Raw genomic sequence first — 6474 nt, 5'->3', positions numbered from 1 at the left:
TAATAACTAGCACTGACAGCTGGTAGCTAGTGGAGGTTTGCATAATCCCAATTCCAAAGAAGAGTAAATAAGAGAGCCAAGTTAGCTCTAGGACAGGTAGAGAATAATTCTTAGAAAAATATAAAGTCATAGAATTGTCAAACTCTCCAGTGTGGCCTGAGCCAGATTAAAATGAGATTGGGAAATATTTAACAACATAAAAAAAATACAACAAAATCTAGATGATACTAATATGTGATTTTTTAAGTAATTTGTGTCTTGCAAGGATCCTTTTATACAGGCTAGTGGCCCTCATTTTTATTTAAAAAAAAAAATAATATCCCCCGCCACTTAATTGAGCCCAAACTCTCATTAAGAAGGTTGGATTTGTTACAACATACCACCAGAAAGTCTTCGGTCTCCTGGAATTAGAATGAGGAGATCTGGATGTAAATTCTGACTACAGTATTTACTATCAGTGTGTCACTTCACAAGCTTTTCTTCCCTCGTTTATACATAAGTATATACACATAACTTTTCAATGTAGTGACCCATATTAATGGAGCCTTTTTCACTGCAGGATTATTTTCCTGAGGCTATTATTCATGGCTATGGCCAATAGATTTGTCACAAAATTTAGTTATATAGTTGATCCTTGGTTATCTTAGTGAATGGAGGGAAACAATAAGACAAATAAGGTAATTTGTTGTGGACAGTCCAATCCAGGGCATTCTTGTATGCCATAGTGAGTTGATGAGTCCTGAAGAAAAAAGAAAATGTTATGCCGGCATCTTGCTGTTCCCTGAACAAAACAAGTGACAAGAGCATTTTCCAACATCCGTTGTTTCAACTGAGTTCAAAGACAAACCACAAAAATAAAAGAAATGGTTTAGATGGTTCTATTTCATTTGTTTACACTTTAGCAATAATGAGGTTGTTTTTATTTAAAATTATCCAAATAGAAAGTTAATGTTTAAATGTAGTCCCCCTGTGGGGCCTGGAATTTAATGTGATGAACTCTTAAGAAAAAATGTAAACTTTAATAAGAGTTTATTCAAGTGGTGTAATGGAAAAGAGCACTAGATTTGCGATTGAGAGATGAGGTTCAAATGCTTACTTTGACACTAATGGGCTTCCTTATCTTCATGTTATAGCCAGAAAAGTCTATTAAAAAAATAAACTAAGAAAGATATAGGTTAACTAGGAAGGTCATAGGATCATAGGCTTCCCGGCAGAAGAAACATTGGAAAGAAAACATACATGCACCATTTTTACAGATGAGGAAACTGAGACACAGAGAAGTTATGGTGCTTGCCCAATGTTAGGCACAGGTAGTAAGTTACAGAGTTGGCATCTGAACTCAGGTCATTTGACTCCAAATCCAGTGTACTTTCCTATTATATAAGTGATCATAACATTTAAAGTTCAAAAAGGATCTGGGAGATCATAAGATTATAGATCTAGGGCCGGAAAAACCCTTAGAGGTAATCCAGTACAACTCATTCATTTTGTAGATAAGGAAACTGAGGCCCATAGAGGTTAAGTCAATTCAACAAGCATCTATTATGGGCCAAGAACTGAGGATACAAAGAAAGGGAAACACACACACACACCCTCTGATTTCAAGGTCAGTCTATAAGTGACTTACCAATGTGGTACAGAGTGCAGAATCGTGGAGGTCACATAGACTGTCATGTGGAGAGTTGGAATTTGAAATGAAGTCCTCTGACTTATCCAACTCCCTAATCTTTTGGATGAGAGAAAAAGAAGAAAGATGACCTGTCATTCATTCAACAAGCATTAATGCTTAGATACAAGGACCTACTATGTGCCAGGCACTGCCCCAGGTGCCAGGGATTCAAATACAAAAACAAAAACAGAAGCCAACACTCTATACTGGGTAGGGAGGAAGGAGCAGCGTGGAGGAGGAAGGCAATGTGTATGCAGATTATATACAAATGTACAAAGTAGGAGAGGGTTGCTGTCTGAAAACGAGGTGATCTAGAAGGCTTCTTGTGGAAGAAGACACTTGAACTGAGCTCTGGAGGAAGCTAGGCAGAGAAGAGAAGGCAGAATGTTCTCCTCATGGGGAGAATATTCTTTGCAAAGCCATGGAGATGGTGATGGAATGTCCTTTATGAGGAATAATAGTGGTCAGGTTGGCTGGAACTCAAGGACTCTAAGGTGAGAAATATGCAATAAACCTGGAAAGTTAAGCTGAATCCAGATGGTAGAAGATGTCAAATGCTAGAGGAATTTACATTTTATCTTAGGAGCAATACAACTTAAGTTCCTAATCTAGGATCTGTGAATGTATTTAAAAATTTTTTTTAAAAACATTTTAATGATTATATTTTGATATATTTAATTTCTTTTGTAATCCTATGCATTTTATTGTATGTCTTTACAAATGTAATTCAGAGAAGGGGTGCATAGGCCTCACCAGACTGCCAAAGGGGTCTATGATATAAAAAGATCTAGAGCCCCTCATCTAAGGTCAAAAGTTAGCATCTAGGCTGGGATGGGAACCCCAGATGTTCTGACTCAAAATTCAGTGATCATGCTGCCACAGGGCTTTAAAGCATTTAGGGGTTAGAAATTTTGTCCTCTCTCATTTGTTTTTCAAATATTTCCTTGCATTGAAAAGTAAAAATGCAGGATACACACACACAGACACACACACACACACACACACACGTGTGTGTGTGTATGTACATATTACATACATACATATATATATGTATGTATGTAATATGTACTATATATATATATATATTTCTTTTTTAGTTTGCTTTTATAAGTAGCAATACCTTAACCCTCATAACATAGGAGTGCTGCCTACTTATCTAGGCTATATTGAGACTACAGATGTTTACTATTTAGCTACACTTCTTGTCATTGTGCAGAACCTGCCCCTAATTACTGGTCACACACCATAGAGCAACTTCCATTTTAATATTTATTACAGCTGCTTGTTGAAGAATAGAGAATGACTGTGCTTGAAGCGTGAGAATGTGTTACCTAGGAACCACAGAAGTACTCTGATATTGTAGAATTGTTCCACTCATACAGGAAATCTAGGTTGATTTTTATAGCTAATGCCTTTGACAAGTGCCTTTCAGTGGTAGTATTTGAGGGGAAATAGTCTTACAATCAGCTTGGACTCCATCTCTTTTAACAAAGCATGACAGACAAAACCAGATCAGATATTTATCTTGCCCTCAAGCTTAGAGCATTAAATAATCAGAAAGTTATTTAATGCTCATAGCATTAAATAATAAGAAAAATAGGGTTTTTAATGAATAAATGAAAACAGTATGTTGAATGGATGTGGCTTTGAGTTTTGTTTGCTTCAGTTAAATCTAAGTTGTTTTTCTGGTGTACAATCCTTACTAAATGTTAAAATCAGGACTCATTCCCTCAAAATAAAGAGTTTCATGGCTTACTCAAATGTTTAATATCCCCAAATATCAACATCTCTGCCTGGAAATTCCCTCACTTCCTAGCCAATTCTGCAGCATGCTTCCTGCCTGCTGGCAACATCTTCATTTTCCTTCCAACTCCCACAGGAACCTTGGACTTCACCCCAGGTTGGGATCTGATAGGTGAACCAAACTCTCACCTCCCCTAAACCAGCCACCATACTGCCCTCTCCCAACCCTTCCAGCTTTCCTTTATGTGTTGCTTTCTCCCGCTGGGATAGAAACTTCTCGAGGGCAGGTATTTGTATCCTCAGTGATTAGCACGGTACCCAACACATAGTAAATACTTAATAAAAGCTTTATCAAATATTCAGGTTAACATGTAATTGTTCCCTCTTGGAAGACTAGGCAACCTTATATCTGGGATACTCTAGGCTCAGTTCTCCCATGTGATTTCATAAGTTGTGGGCAACTATTGTCATGAGTGTTAACAGCTACAAACCCCCTTTACCATGAATATACATCTGCAGATTTTCTGCAATTTATGGTCTTAGAGAATTGCTTGGGGGCATTGAGAGGTGAAGTGCTTTACCCAGGGTTACATTGTATGTATCTAAGGCAAAACCTGACCTCTTAAACTCTGGAACAAAATGCTGCAAGCCTCTGAGGAAGCGGGGTGAGTAAGATTACCTTTTATCCTCTGACAACCAAGTGAAAAATGAACATAGAATTTCTTTCAATTTGTCTACCTGTTAGTATTTGTAAGAGCATCACCTACCTAGAGCAGACTGGAGTAGGGAGGCAAAATACAGGCAGCAAATAAGCAGTTATATACCCTTAGACAAATGACTCTAAGAAAACTCCCCCCACTTGTTTACCTCAATCTCTTTATCCTCATTGGTTGAGGTAAGAGACCTTACATTCTACCCAGAAAATAAGAGATACATTTTACCCAAAACAAGCCTGGGACCTAGAAGATGGTCTTATGTGGCAAAGATAAGGCTGGGGTGGTGTTTACAAAACAAGGGAGGGGGTGGGCAACAGATGTATGACTCAATCACATGATTTACAGGAAACGGAAACTTAGGCCCAGCTAATGCTAAAGCCTTAACTAAATTTTTTGGGCATAGCTTCCATTTCACATGAGAAACTTTCACTTGTACCACACAATATGAACAAAATTAAGAAAGGGCACAGAGATGAATGGCTTGAAGGACTGATTAAGGAATGACATATAAACTGGTTTTGCTATATTGTAAGATTTATGTGAGAAAGTAGAAAGAGGTAAATGTGGAAAAGCAGGTGAAAGCTGATTAGGAAAGGCCTTGAATTATAGACTTAGGAATCTGGACTTTTTTTTCCAGAGGCCATGTGAAGTCATCGAAGACTTTTTAGTAGTATATTTTAAGAGGATTAATTCAGTGATTTTGGATAGGGGCAAGGAGAGACTAGGAGAAAGAAGAATAATTAGGAGGCTATTACCATAGTTTAGAATAGAGGCAATAAGGGCTGGAACCGAGATGGTGGAAAAGAAAAAAAGGCCTATGGGATAAGCTGAGAAAGGATAATGATTAAGGTCTTTTAAGTGGAGATGGGAAGAAATATTAGTTAAAGATGACTCCAGGTTTTCTGGGGTGATTGTTAATGCCAATGGGGGGGGGAAGGGAAAGTGTAGGAAGTCAAGAAGATCCATTTTGGGAGGGAAGGTGATGAGTTAGGGTTAGGGACTTTATTTTTGAAATGCCAGCCAGAGATATGGGTAGAAATGTCCAAGTAGAAGTTAAAAATGTAGGACTAGAATATATTGCAGCTAGGTGATACAGGCGTGAAGTCAGGAAGACCTGAGTTTAAATCTAGCCTCAGACACTTACTAGCCATGACCCTAGGTAAGTCACTTAACCTCAAGATGCCTTGGTTTCCTCATCTGTAAAAATGGGAATAATAACAGCACCTAATTCTAAGAGTTGTTATGAGGCTCAAATGAGATATTTGAAAAGCACTTAGCACAGTATTTGGCATATAGTGAGTGCTATAGAAATGTTATTATTATTATTATTATTATTATTATTATTATTATTATTATTACTGATAGAAAGGTCAGAGCTAGAGAAACCGATTCAAGATTATCTGCCTGTTGATAATAGCTGAAGTCATGAGAACAGATGAAATTACCAAGAGAGGGAGTGCAGAAAAAGAGGAAGAAGAAGAATATAAACTTGGGAAGGCCCACGGTTAGCAGATAGAAAAAGGAAAAGGGACTTAGGAAGGGGGCAGACGAGGCACGGAAAGGTAAATCACTAGAGTTCAGCATCTCAGAAGTCAAAAGAGAAGAGAGCAGTAAGAGGCAGAAACAATTTCAAATTTAACAGAAAGGTGAAGGAAGATTAAAAAACAAGAAAAACAATTTTCTTTTCCAAGTAGTAGATGAATGGACACCTTCTGAAGTAGTTGGGTATAGAGACCAAATTTAAGAGGAATAAAAGAACAAATGAATGAAAAAGCATTTAAATGCTTTCTTTATGCCAAGGATTATGTTATACACTGGGAATATAAATTTTTAAAAAAGCCAATGTTGTCTCAGTCCTCCAGTAGTTTATATTTTAATAGGGGCAGCCACACACGTAAAGGATTTCTGGCCAGCAAGGGGTTACTGCGGAGTAAATTGACACCTCATCCAGGAACAGTTACTGAATTGACTAGACCATGGTTTATAAATCCAGAACTCAAAAGAAGGGAGATGGGAAAGGGTTCTTTAGAGGAGAGAGTGATGACTAGTGAAACATGATGAGAGAGGGGAACATGTCTAGTTATTTCCTAAAACAGTATAATGAGAGATAACAGTCACCAATCAAAGAAGTGGGACCTCAGGGTCCCAGTTCAGGGGTGTGATAGAGCCAGCTCATACCTTTGGGGGGGGGGTCTATTTTTCAGTTTTCAGTGTGAGCGTTTCCCCTTAGAAATTAGCCACTAATCAGAGCTTGATTTACAATTTTATTGATTGCTAGAGTAGACTTAAGGTGTGTTTAACATACCTCTTTTTTAAACATAAAAGTGTGTTTAACAGACCTTTTTT

The sequence above is a fragment of the Phascolarctos cinereus genome, unplaced genomic scaffold, assembly GCF_003287225.1.
Source record: "Phascolarctos cinereus isolate Bilbo 61053 unplaced genomic scaffold, phaCin_HiC Scaffold_726;HRSCAF=1367, whole genome shotgun sequence".
In the NCBI taxonomy this organism is placed as follows: domain Eukaryota; kingdom Metazoa; phylum Chordata; class Mammalia; order Diprotodontia; family Phascolarctidae; genus Phascolarctos; species Phascolarctos cinereus.
Note: the sequence above shows the minus strand (reverse complement) of the source record.